Below are 14,456 nucleotides of genomic sequence, written 5' to 3' on the forward strand. Positions count from 1 at the left end.
GGCAGGGTATAAATAAAAATTTACTTACTTACTTATGAGTTCATGGTCACAAAAAGTTCTACAGTCACCATTCCTGTTTTTAAACAGGCGGAGAATTTCATTATTTTTCCAGAAGGCACCTAAGCAAGCCCACTGCTAGCTAAGATCTGAACCCAAGAACAAAGCAATACTCCCACTTCCACTGTATTTTTATAACCGCAGACACATTGTTCAACTTTGCTTCACCGGTGCAGTTATGGATGGCATGCCATCTGTCTCCTTTATAGTCCCTATTCTATCTGAGAGAATCACAGAATCGTAGAGCTGGAAGGGATCCCAAGGGTCATCTAGTCCAACCCTTTGCAATGTACGAATCTCAACTAAAGCATTCATGACAGATGGCCATCCAACCTCTGCTTGGAAACCTCCAAGGAGGGAGAGTCCACAACCCCCTCAAGGGAGTCCGTTCCACTGTCAAAGAGGAACCAGAGTAAGAGCATTCTATTTTTAATTAATTTACAAATTTAAAACTACACGTTTGTACACCCAGTAGGAAAGGAACACACCTCTTTGTCCTGGATCACTCCCACATGACCTGCAAGGAGCAAATATGAAGGCTATGCAGTCTTTGGTGCAAATTGCATTTTCCTCCCTCAGCCATGTAAACAGCCAAGACACCCTGAACTGCAAGGGGCTAAGCAATGACTCCATCTGTGACTGGATGCATCACCCCTTGGGCAACCAATTCCTAAAATTAGTATGTTGGTGTAGATGCACCCTCAGCTTCCTGCCCCTAGAGTGACCTGGCTCTCATAAAATACTTGGGATCTGTAGGGCAGAAGCGCCAGACATGAAGCACCTCATCTTTTAGGCTTAAAAAACACACACACCCTCCCATGTTATATCGCAAGATTAAAGAAAGAGAAAATCAGATAAAATACCGCAAGCTCTCTACTAGGGATAAACTGCAGAGGCAGGACACAGGCTCCCCTCCCATAATTCAACTATTAAGATGATTAATCTTGCCAAAGACACCCTTGGCAAAACATTCTATTTAAAAAAGGAATGGGAGGGAAGCAGAAGGAACTGGTCAAGAACTGAGGGGGAGCTGGGGTGGGAGAGGGGGAAACAGAATGACGATTCGCAGAGCAGCGCCAAAACCAGCTAAGAGTCCCATGGGTTAACCACATCTGAGCTCGAAGGGGAGGCAGTCAAAGGCTGCTTTGTCCCACTTTGAAGGCACTCTTCCCCAGAGGCTAGCAATCTTCAAAGACAGCCTTCTCCTGGAGAGAACTTATGAAATATTACAAAGTTTCCCAGCGCTTGCCCTAGTTTTCGGAGCCTCTGACAGAATTTGGCCTTTTTGATGTAAGAGAAGGGAGGGCAACAGGCAACAATGAAAAAGATAAGAGGGGTTCTTATGAATCACAGGACAACCTTGCACATACGTGCACACGTATGCCCCAACCCCCATGGCTAGTCCAATTAATCTGATGTGCAGTTACAAGATTTGGGCTATGGTCCTAGCATCACTTACCACAATGAACAGGCTAGGTCAGGCATCCCCAAACTGCGGCCCTCCAGATGTTTTGGCCTACAACTCCCATGATTCCTAGCTGGTCAGGGATGATGGGAATTGTAGTCCAAAACATCTGGAGGGCTGAAGTTTGGGGATGCCTGGGCTAGGTAGGCATACTGTAAGTATTGCACTGTAAGGCCACCAATTTCCACTATAGGTTTAACACTGAAAAGGCATTTGAAAATATGCAGTAAAGCACAGCTGAGGTTTCCAGGAGTATTTATAGCTTGTTTGCAGACATAAGAACACCTTTCAAACACTAAAATGAACCTAAGATCAGTGTAGCTTTCTGTTTTCACAGTGGCCTAAGGCAAGCCCTCGTGCAATAGCCAGAGCTGGCCCCAAACCATCTACCTACCTGCAGCAAATGTGCTTGCACTCAGCTCAAGGTGTATAGTACCCAAGGCTAGTCAATTTATTTTGGCGCCTGAGGCAGAAAAGTCCCACAAGCGTTCCTCTACCACAATGGCAGTAAAAAGACAACAACCACAACCATCGTAAATTAAAATAACTAACCATTTGTTGTCCGTTACTGATACTCATACCAGGGCCGGCCTTAGCAATGGCAGTGTCCCGCTCATGTTCCCCAACAGCTGTCATTCAAAGGTATGTAATATTATTTGTGGTGAACTACATTTCCCACCTCAGTGCCCATTCAGAAGTTTGGAGAGATCTTTTTGGAGGTTGCTGGAATCCCTTTTTGTTTTTACCAATCTGGCCAATTGGGCATCATTCAGCAAACCCAGTCACCACATTACTCACACCCAACTCTTTATGAAAGAGTAAAGAAAGACTAGTCCCAATAAAGTGACTTGACTGCTCCCATGTTTTGCTGTAATGCAAAAAGACAGGCCTTGTTGCAATGCCTTAACCCTTGATAACCTCCAGGCTAGATTACGGCAACATGTTATATGTAGGGCTGCCTCTGAAGATGGTTTGGAAACTTCAGCTGGTGCAGAATTTGGGAGCAAGGTTGCTCACCAGGGCAAGACTGTTTGCACGTATTACACTGATCCTGGCTGGACTGCACTGGCTTGCGAATTAGCTCCTGGGCCCAATTCAAAGTGCTGGTTTGGACCTATGAAGCTTGAAATGGCTCAGGACCACAATACCTCAAAGACCGCCCCTCCCCATATAAACTGACCAGGACACTGCAATCACCCTTTGAGGCCCTTCTTCATGTGCCTTGTCCAAGAGAGTTTTGAGGGTGGCAACACGAGAACAGGCCTTTTCTGCAGTGGCTCCCCATTTGTGGAAGGTCCATCCAGTGCCTTCGTTATATTTCTTTTAGGTGCCAGGTGAAAATGTTCCCCTTTAACCAGGCTTTTGGCTGATTAATATTCTACAGCCTTTTAAAAGTGTTTGGGGAAAGGGTGTTGTTTTGTTTTTGTTTTTAACTAACTCTTTTGTGCTTTTATCCTGTATTTTAATCTTGTGAGCTGCCCTGAGATCTTCGGATGAAGGGTGGTAGATAAATAACAAAACTTTGGAAATATATTGGAATTCCCACAAAATCTGCTGCAAACAGAGAGAGATATATATATATATTGAGAGAGAGAGTAGGAAGTCGTTAAGCCTGTCCTTCATCAAAATAATATCATTATTACAGCTTCACTTCCTGTGGTTTTGTCCCCACAGGGAAAGGAAAGGATAGGAAAATTATGCAGTGGGACTTGACAATGTTGGAGACTTTGTACTAAGCAATGAAGGTGTGCACCTCCACAATATAATCCATTTTGTGATTGTCTGCTTATGAAATGGCATGAAGTCATTATGGTTTATCTTTTTTACGGAAGGAAGTTGGCACATTTAGTTGCGTTAAGGAAGGTGGTGCTTGAGAATAATTAAAGGAAAACAAGGAGAAGTCACTCTGGGGGCAATCCCTTCTATGAAAGGACTATGGAAAAGAACAAGGAGAGGGGGGAGTTAATTCACAACAAGGTTAATGTACTCTCTTGGAGAATCAAGGACAAATAAAAAATAATATAATTACAAGGAAGGGCAGAGGCACAAATAATGTGGCCAGGTCCCTAAGGTACATGGTACCCTGGCTCCTGCATGTGCTATTCTCTTGCAGAGCAGAATAAAATTCCTACTCAAACTGGATTAACAATACTGGAAATTGCATTAGGCAACATGGGCGGCAGGATGGTGCAATGAGAGTATGAGCAAGGGAAACAACATTAGGCTCTGCGACTATTATTACTGCCGTTATTAACTTGTCACTTTGCCGTAGTATTGCCTGAAAGCAGGCCAACATGATTGAATTACTGGAGAGGAGAGTGGAGAACTGTTTCTTGGTAAATATGACAACATTAACTCTTTCCTGAGATTCTCACAACTACTCCCTGCTTCGCCCCGTCCCTATACCCCTTCCCCAACAAGCTGGAGAAAATCACTAGGGCAGATTCTTTGCTGAAAGAATCTTAACAAGAGAAGGACTTATATTGTAACCCCCCCTTTTTTAGCATACAGTACTGCCACAGTAGGTTCAGCTAGGCAAAATACTGCCCCGCCCTTGGATCCAATTTTTTTATTTTATAATTTATTTCGTGCATTTGTATCCCACTTTTTTTTAGGCCTTCTCATTTTTGTGCTCTCAAAAGTCCTGTGACAGCATGGTATGCACATCCCTCACTCTGGGAAGACGACAGTGAGATTCCTATGGTAAATGGTTTGGGATCCAAGTACCTAAAGGAGTGCCTGTCCAAATAACAGCCACCTTGTGCCCTATGATTGCCCAGTGGGGTTTTGGGGGTGGTACTGTCCCATTTCCCTATATTTCTCTGTTTTGTTAATCACAATAACGTATAGCACAATTCAAAGTGTTAGTGCTGACCTTTAAAGCCCTAAACGGCCTCGGTCCAGTATACCTGAAGGAGCGTCTCCACCCCCATTCTTCTGCCTGGACACTAATGGTCAGGGGTCCCTTTACCTTTATTATTATTATTATAGTGATTAACTGAATCCTAAAATGGATCCAGAGCAAGCTGACATGAAGTGATGCTTAATACTTTCATAATTCTCTCTCCCCCCCCCCCCGTCTCTCCACACACCCATGTCTAATCAGTGGCAGGATGGAGAGGAAAGTTCAGGCAGCTAGGCACTACTAGTGAACATCGTTTGTGAGATGAGGAAGAAAACGGTCACTGATTAGAACAAAAGAAGAGCCTGCTGGATCAGGACAGCATCCTGTTCTCACAGTGGTCCATCATATGCCTGTGGGAAACCAACAAGCAGCCTTTGAGCACAAGAGCACTCTTCTGTAGTTTCCAGCAACTGGTATTTAGAAGAATGACTCAAAGCCATTGACAGCCCTCTCCTCCAAGGTCCTTTCTAATCCCCTTTTAAAGCCACCCAGGTTGGTATCCATCACTGCCTCCTTTGGGAGTTCCAGAGTTTAACTACCGTAGGTGCTGCTTGTGATCTTGGCCAAAGCAACTTACATCAAAATAATTTCACAAGAAAGAAGCATGAGCAAGAAAACCCATCTGAACTATTAAAATATATAGATGCTACCAATGTTTTAAAATACCCATTTCCTTAGTTACGGCATTTAATTATCGCATAGCTTTGAGACCCTTTCATATAACAACTGAGGCCAGGCATACATGGTAAAATAATGGGAGAGTGGGAAGAATCCAACAGGTTGGGAGGGCCAATCAAGCCACTTAGAGTCACCTTAGGGGATGTTGTTATTGGCTACACTAAGAACAGTTAGCAATGGTCCTTAAACAGTGCTTTATAAGCACTGATGCATCAGAATCTGTCCATGTGGTTAGTGGAGGAGGAACAGCCTGCTGCAAGTACTAGCTAGGAAGCCACAGGTCACCCAAGACAATGAGATACTCTAGGCTTGAGTTCAAACCTTGACAGAAATTCATGTTTTGAAATCATCAAGGAGATTTAGTGTCAACTCTGATTTTGAAAAGCAAAAGCCAATCTGAATAAAACAGGTGCCATATATATATATGAAGAAGGCAGCTATAAAATTTGGATGGGAAGAAGAAAAAGAACATCTATAACTTTTTCATATATGTACGTTTGTGTCTGTGAAAAATAGTAGACTTCACAGCATGTCAAAATCTGAAGCACACATAAATAAAAAGGCTATGAGGGAAGAATTCCAGTGCAAGATGCATCTGCCGTCAGAAAATGTGTACGCCTCAATGATCACTGGTGAATTAGAATATGGAGATGTGAAAAATGGAAAATAGAACTTGCATCAAGCAGCAGAATCAAAGGGCAAAATCACACACTGCGCTGTTTCATCAATGGCTCATCAAAAAGCCTTCAAAATAAATGGTGCTGGCACAAATAGGAAAACATTTAATTAAACTCTATTCGAATAAGTCATCCTATAAAGAAATATACTTATTTACTCTGCAGGTTATTCGTTAAGAGCCAACATTTGAAAAAAGGCTGTTTAAAAAGTAGATGTGAAGTCTGTGTGATGCCAAACTTTTCAAAATTATCCGTATGCAAGTTCAGAAACAGGTTCTCACTACTTATCACTATATTGTGTACATCTAAGCAATAAAGTTTCAAGCTGGAGAAGTGACTTTTTGCAAAGTGCACGAGCAACGAAGAGCAAAAAAATAAAACCCTTCCAATAAGGTTGGTAGGAGTAACACACGTGAACCAGATGAAATTCAATCACTTTCAGTAAGTCACTGGTGCAATCCTAAGTATGCAGTCTTGAAAACATCTTTATTTGCTGGAAGCCACTCAAGCAAACTGTCATTCAGAGGTCTATAGTGGGTAGAACAGATAGTAGCAACAAAACCCAAGGGCCAGTGGGAAAAAGAAAAGCAAGGTATTAATCAAATGAATCATATGATAAAGAAAAAAAGCCTCTCCCTTCACTAGCATGGAAGAAAAATATGTAAACTTTTTCTCTCTCTCTTCTCCAGGAAGCTAAGTATGTACTGTGTTTAACAGCTGCATTTGCAACATAGCTCAATAATAAAACCTTGCGCTCGTTATGATGCTGGACTGAGTGGTAATCCCTGCTGTGGTGAGCCTTCCTTTCCAACTTGCTTGCAAACATACTGCCTTGTTCTGACAAGGTGTTAGAAAGTGAGAATCAAGCTTCTGACCTCACATGCCCCTTTCATGAAAAGCATTCCCATCACCAGAAGCACCTGATATCTCTCATTCAGTCAAATTTAGGCAAATAGAACTACTGGGCTTCAAAACACCTCACTAAGGTCATGGCTTATGGTTATCCAAATGGCAGAGGAGGATCTGCAGTAGGTAGATGGACAGTCGTCCTCTGGTCCAGAGGATTTGATTAGGGAGCCTTCTATTAAACCATTTTATTAAAATTATGCTTCAGTCCCATCAAAGCATCCTTCCGATGAGCTGAAACTCTGGCTATGATACTCTGCTCTAGCCCCAAACCCTAGAAATCCTTATTCAAATAAGAGTTGGAATACTTGCAATAAACAAAAGCAGGGCATGGACTAAAACGACCTTGCTCGTGCACAAAGTGTATTTTGCTTTCTCCAGCCAAAACATTTCTAAGTCACACAAATATACCAGAGCATTTCTCGAGGGTTCCTTGCTTCATGCTCCCCCTGTTGGACTTGTTGAAGTCAGTCGGCCCATAACCTCTTATACTGGGCCCACTATCTGCTGTTGATAGTACACCGAACATTGACTGGTGTGACCAGCAGAGTATGCACAACTCCAGCAGAGTCACCCAGCAAATATCTGTTTCTGCTTCCCAGCAGCCAGCTTTTCCCAAGAGTTCCTGGTTAAGAAAACTCCTTACCCACTCAGTTCAGTTCAAAGTTTTTATTGTCTCATGGCACAAGATAAGCATAAACACACTATCAACATAAACTTAAAACATAAACATAAAAAATGCTAGTACATCACGAACTAATCTACCATAATGCAGTTCTCTGGTCTTAGAAATAAAACCTTGTCCAGATACAAGTTTACGGAGAGATCCACTAGTACTTACCATGCTAGCTTCCCATGTTGCACTATCACCATAAAGCACTGAGCAAAAACCTCATAATCACGCCAATACTGGTGACTCTTAACCCAACCCCTGCACCTACACCCATTCCGTAGAGAAAGGGAGGGTGGGTGAGTCATACAAACATGCAATGGGCTAGCACAGAAATACAATAGGAGATAGCTGGGCTATGGCAAAGTACATTTCACCCCCTTGATATGTGTATTGGGAGACAGTTGCTGCACTTACCACTAGCTCTGCAAGTGTCCCTCTTAAGAGGTAAGGCAAACAACTTTCAAAGGAGAGTTGCAGTAGCAGCTAATTGTAGAGCATGGATTGCCTTGAGCAATCCTGGATAGATGGGATATAAAGGTAAAGGTAAAGGGACCCCTGATCGTTAGGTCCAGTCGCGGATGATTCTGGGGTTGCGGCACTCATCTCGCTTTACTGGCCGAGGGAGCCGGCTTACAGCTTCCGGGTCGTGTGGCCAGCATGACTAAGACGCTTCTGGCGAACCAGAGCGACACACGGAAACGCCGTTTACCTTCCCACCGGAGCGGTACCTATTTATCTACTTGCACTGCGTGCTTTCAAACTTTCTTTTCAGCCCCTTGGAATTAGGAAATGGGTTTTGGTCCCTGCCAGCCGCTCACCGTCAATTAGAGGCTCAACCAGCATACTGAAAGCGAGGTTGTAGGCCCCACTGCTGAAGTTAAATAATATTTCATAGTCCTTTCCTTTTCCACAGTTGAGCACAGTTATACAAACTTATAATCCCATAGCAATAAGGACTGTACAATGGCAGACTTTGGTACCACTGACTTTGGTACCGTCAGGTGATGGCCGCTGATGCAGGGAAGCGCTTGACCGGCAGGGCTTCTTAAATTAATTGGCCAAAGAGTTGAACTGGCTGAGAAAATGAAATTGCTCTTTGAACCAGTAGTTCAATGATAGACCACCACCATGTTGCTGACCTTTTCTAACCCTTAGCTTCTGACTGTTCTACTCTTTACTGCAGTTCCAATCAATTTGCCTGTTCAGTGGCCTGCAGTTTTCAGAGACACCTTAACAGACTGAACTGTCTTTACATTAACCGCAATCCATATCCCTAGCACAGAGGCTGATTTTCGTTAAATGCCGCTATTAGCTGCTCCATTATATGGGGCTTCCTTTGATAACCCAATGCCCCTGCCTGGCCAATCTCTAAACCTGAAAGCCAGCAGATGTCTGTCCAATCAGAAGTGTTGCCACATCTATATTGACCCTTAAATTTTGATACCAACAGGGCTTTGCAGTAGTTTTTGTTAAAGCAATTCCAGAAGCACTTAGGTTTTATGGTTTGAGTATAAACTATTGCTACGGTTAAAAAGACACTGAGAAACAGGATGTTCCATTGTCAACTCTATACTCAAACACACAGTGACAATGGGCATTGCTCCAGAGCCAATTCCCCAGTTTACTGAAACATTTTTTAATCCTTATCTATCCCAAAGGTTGAGACAATGTGTCAAAGGAATAAACTTTAAACTCATTACTTATAGTCAAGAATGGTAGATATGTTTTTATTAAAGGGACAATTGACGGCAATTAAAAAATAACTGTTAGATCTGCATGTGCACCAAACTCAAAGCAACTTGACTTTATTCATAAGGTATTATGTAAATTCAATAAATTGGCTGAAGGAGAAGCTAGACTAGGGGGCAACTTCAACTTTAATGTACAAGGAGTGTCTCTAAAAGCCTTGAACAAGGTCACCACCTGGAGGAACCTTTTAAAAGGCTTCAAAAAATGGGGCTTATACAAGATATGGAGAAAATCCAAAAGATTTCAGTTTGACATTTCCTTCACCCCAACATGACTCCTGATCCCTATTAGACTTTTTATTGCTTACTCTACAGTTAATTCCATTCACACAGTGAACATTGATAACATCACCGATCATGCTCCAGTAGAAGTGGCCATATGACCGAGCAATGAAATCCAAACCTCAACATCACGGTCATTTAACTAGTCAACTATCTAAAGGAAAAGATAGCAGAAACCCTACAATTCTATTTCAAGGAAAACAACAATGACAACACCAATTCTACCAACCTTTGGGAGGCTATGAAAGCAGTGACAAGAGGTATCTGTATCAAAGAAAAAGCATATATTAAAAACAAGTCTCTACAACAATAACCAAACTAGAAATGGAAATCGCTGAGCTACTAACTAAATACAAAGTTCAGGTTCAAAACACCTCCTTAGAGGAACTGAACAAAAGAGGCAAGAAATAGACTCCTTAGAAATTAATAACTCTAGACTTTTGGCAGATGTAAAAAGAAAAAATCTAAGTCGGGGTACACAGTATGCAAAAAAAAAACCAATTGCATTAAAACATTTTCTCCTGACTTCTGCTCAGAATTTGCCTTTGATTCTAAATTATATAGTACCTCACGATGCCCTAATTTTAAAAAGATACCCACAATTTCTTAGAAAACTTACCCATACCATTATTAACTCATCATGAAAAAACCTTTTTAGATAGCCCCATCTCCATAAAAGAAATTGACAAGAACCGAAACCACATAAAGCTCAAGGACCTGCTGCTTTCACTTCTGAGTTTTATAAAAGATTCAAAGAAATATTATTACCATATATGGTCTGCCTATTTCATGACCTAATGAGAGGAGCACCTCTCCCCCAAACAGATATGAAAATGGCAGAAAAATAATTACCCCAGCAAAAGACCCAGAATAAATGCCAAATAAAGGAGGCTGGGGTATCCCAAACCCTGATCTATATTTTATTGCTAACCAAGTAAGACATGCTGTCCCTTTTATTTTAAATGACACCTCAAAGCAATGGCTCCAGTTGGAAAAAGAACTTATCGAAGGAATACCAACCTCAGCAAACCACTTCTTGGGACTGGGCTAAACATTCAAAACAGATTCACACAAACTATACTAAATGCATGGAAAGAGAAGGCAGGAATCCTAACTCCAGCACCGTCTCCACTGACACCCCTTGCCTTCCACTCACTATTTCACAACACTTCACGACAATTTTAAGCGGCAAAAGGTCTATACTGGTTATCTGACTTTTATAACAGAAATATAGCACTATCAGACCAAGAAATATGGACTAAACTAGGAAAATTAAAAACCCCTTGGCTACTACTCCACCAAATCCACACTTTTCCTGGCTAACCCAGTTTAACAGTAAGGCAGTCACAAGACCATTAACCCCATCTGAAAGACTTGTCATATCCATAGAAGGACATGGGCCCAGGTATAAAATCTGCAATCTATAAAATTCTACTCAGTGCATTGGTGGGTTCACTTGATCCTATTGAACACCAATGGGAATGAGATTTCAACTATGAACTTGACCCAGGTCAATGGCTTAGACAAAAAAACATTTAAATCCATTTTGGTGAGCAAGAGGGAATTAATTCCTAATCCCTAGGAACCTGGTAATGGCACCTCACCATGTTACTAGAGGGGTGCCCCACACCCGGTACATATCTCCACATGTGGTGGGAATGTACAAAAATCCAGCCTTTCTGGAATTCCATATTCCAATAAATTAATAAAATATCAAAATAACAATTGGAAGTCAAACCATAATTAGTTTCATTAAATATATTTCAAGAGTATATGGACTTACATAATAAATAATTAATAGGCCATTTATTACAAGTTGCAAGACAGAACGTAACCAGACACTGTATTTTTCTGGCACAATGGTAGACAATTGGTACAATACAGTTTGGGAAATAGCCCTCCCTGAGAGATTAACAAAAAGAAAAACTTCAGTTGATGTGGACAGATCGAGAAAGATGGCTTTACCCCATTGTGGTTTAATTTCATAACATATGTCAGTATCCCAGAAAATGAACAATCTCCCCCATCAGCATTTGGCTCAAACTGGTTGATCTAAATTTAAATTTAAACATAAATTATTACCTTCACTTCCACACACATACACACCGGTTTCATTGGTAGCATAATAGGAAAAATGACTGTTACTCATACTTAGCCTAAGCACAATCACAAGGGCTATGTGATGTTGAATGCTATTTGTTAACTCTCATTGTTGCTGTTATTGTTTAAACCAATTCACAAACCAAGAACTTGAACATTGACCACTCATGATGAGGCATATATCATATAGATATTACAGCAAATTTATTATGCTATTTTTTGGATATGCAAATGAGGAGACTTGGTCTACTTATTTCTATCATTTATCATTCCTATGATCCTTGTTTATGACCCCCCCTCCCAAGTTATTTAAAAAAGCAAGCAAGCAAGCAAGCAGCTACAGCATGATGCTGCGTGTAAACTAGGGATTAGGCGATTGGTTAAGTTAATGGGCCATATTGTTCATGGTGCTAAAATGGCCTGTGGGCATCTTGTTGCACATTACTAGCAAACAAGCCTCCTGTGAACCCTGTCAGCAGTAGTCTTCGGTGGCCTTCAAGATATTTAAAAGCAGCAAACTTGGAAAAGCCAAGCAGGGCAAATTAAGCCACTCAAACCAGATCGGAGTTCTAACAGCTTAAGAGTGAACCCAGATTTCAGACATGATCACTTCTTACACCAGGCATGTCCAAAGTCCATTTCGGGGGCCTATAAAAGCTCAACAACTTTGGGGTAAAAGCATAAAGAAAGCTCAACAACTTCAAACCTAAAAAAAGGTTAACAACTTAGGTTGGCCCTTCACTTCACCTGTCTTACAGGAACATGTGAGAAATGGTTCTAACATGGGGTTTTGTATTTTCTCCTACACAAATATTATCTGGGCAGGTAACTCATAAGTATGAAGCAGTCTTGTGGTTTTCCTCAGTTTATAGAAAGGAACCAGAGTGCCCTTTTTAGATGAGGCAAAACAGCAGCTTACATTACTTCCCAAATAATTTCCCTTAATTATTCAAGTATAAAAGAAGAACAACAAAGGTTACTGCCTGCTCTGGATGGGGACATTGCTGATTTGCATGTATATGCAGCATCCTTTCACCCTTGGTCCTTTCCAAGCCTTAATGCTGCTCATGTTTGAAAACGTAAGTGCACTAATGATTATGAGGTCAGCAGCATTTGATACAGGCACAAATCATCTGACAAAATTCCCTGTTGGGGGTCATATATAAATATATCTGTTGTCTGCAACACAGCCAGCTGTCATGTGCTCAGTTCCCCAAGTGGGTCTGTTGTCCTTGTCTGAGTCCCTCAGACGTCTGTGCTTCAGCGTGTGGCACTGATCACATCTTGAAATATTTTGCAAGAGGATGGGGTAATCAATAAGCATCAAGCAAAAATGGAATAGGACATTCCACTGGATTCAACCAAAGTCTTCAAGCCTTAGCCTGAACTCTACCCCAGATCTACACAGCCTAAGTGCAACCATCTTTGGCTCCCTCAAACAAATTTAGACATTGCAGTCATCTGAAGGAGAATGCTTCTGAGATGGCTAATTTGACATGTCCAGTGGAGGCACCATTTGGGGGCAATCAGCCAAGCTTGTAAAGAAGCCGGTTCTAATTGGAATAACATTAAAGGTTTAATTTCCATTGCTATCAACAAATGATTGCCACCATCTAGGATGGCTTGCATTTGCATGAAGGCAATGGTCTTATTTGGATGCCATAGTTTCATTTCACGTTATGGTAATGATCCTTCAAACTCCTGGCCCCTTTCTTTCTCCTCGATGCTTTCTTCCCAAGCACCAACAGTCAGATGGTTTTTGGCGTTTGAGGCATGCTTACATAGGGCTTGCTAAGCCCTTTATGTAGTGCTTCCCAAGCACTTCATAGGCAGTGTGGAAGAGGCTTTGTAGGCACTGCCAATCAGCTGATCAGTGGTGCCTGCAAAGCCTCTTTCATCCAAGCCCTGTCTTTACCAGCTCTCCACCTGATGTTACCCTGTTTTCCCGAAAACAATACATACCCATAAAATAAGCCGTAGCACGATTTCTAAGCATTTGCTTAGAAATATAAGCCATACCCCAAAAATAAGACGTTGTGATAGGCATAGTTCTGGAGGACACCAAGGAAGAGGCGAGGCTGGACGCATAATAAAAAAATAAGACATCCCCTGAAAATAAGCCATAGTGTATCTTCTTGAGGAAAAATAAATATAAGACAGTGTCTTATTTTTGGGAAAACATGGTAGGTGTAAGGCAGATGGTTTTGGCTTGGATGAAATGGCCTGGTGGATCAAATGGGGAAGTGTGTTGGTCCTAATTAGGACCGCAAGCCAGAGGTTATGCCAGAATCTACTGATAGATCTATATGTGGTTGCGGAAAATCAGCAAGAGTTTCTGTCTTCCAGCTTTTTAACAATAACAATAGACAGGTACGTTTTATCCTGCTCATTCCTAAATTGGGCTGCTAAAAAAAAAGAACCGTGTGAAAGAACTGTGTCCAGAATGAAAACTAAATTTGGGGAGTTAGTGGTATTCAGAGGCAATGTATTAGTTAATCCTAATTTCATGATTGCCCCCTGCCCCATTATTTTGTATCTAGCTCTGGTTGGTTGACTTTAGGATTCTGTTGCTACTGCCACTACTGTTTGTTGCATAGTTCAATAGATGTGGACACTCAGCACAGGGTTTTAAAGGTTTCAGAAGTCTGCAGACTAAAAAACACTGTCTCTGGTTGTGCACTGGATAGGTTACAGTCCTGAACAAGATATGGTGCTGAGTCCTTTTGTCCAGCTACTATTCACTATTAGCAGTGGAATCTGAGAACACAGAATTGGAAGCGACCCCGAGGGTCATCTAGTCCAATCCCCTGCAATGCAGGGATCTTAACACATGGTCCGCCATGAAGTTTGAGATCATACAGGACCCTACTTAGCTTTGCAGATGTGCTAGCAGTTTTATTGTTGCACCACTAGATGTGAGGAAGGAATTGCTATCTACATTTTAATAGGCATCATTCATTTTATA

The 14,456-nt window shown here is 41.6% G+C and overlaps 1 protein-coding gene across 1 annotated transcript in view; it reads right to left on the reverse strand.

Moving 5' to 3' along the window:
- Window positions 1-14,456, reverse strand: part of IGSF3 (immunoglobulin superfamily member 3) — a 110,239-nt gene that overhangs the window by 18,212 nt on the left and 77,571 nt on the right. The window lies entirely within an intron of this gene.

The sequence above is a fragment of the Zootoca vivipara genome, chromosome 4, assembly GCF_965207765.1.
Source record: "Zootoca vivipara chromosome 4, rZooViv2.hap1.1, whole genome shotgun sequence".
NCBI classification, from domain to species: domain Eukaryota; kingdom Metazoa; phylum Chordata; class Lepidosauria; order Squamata; family Lacertidae; genus Zootoca; species Zootoca vivipara.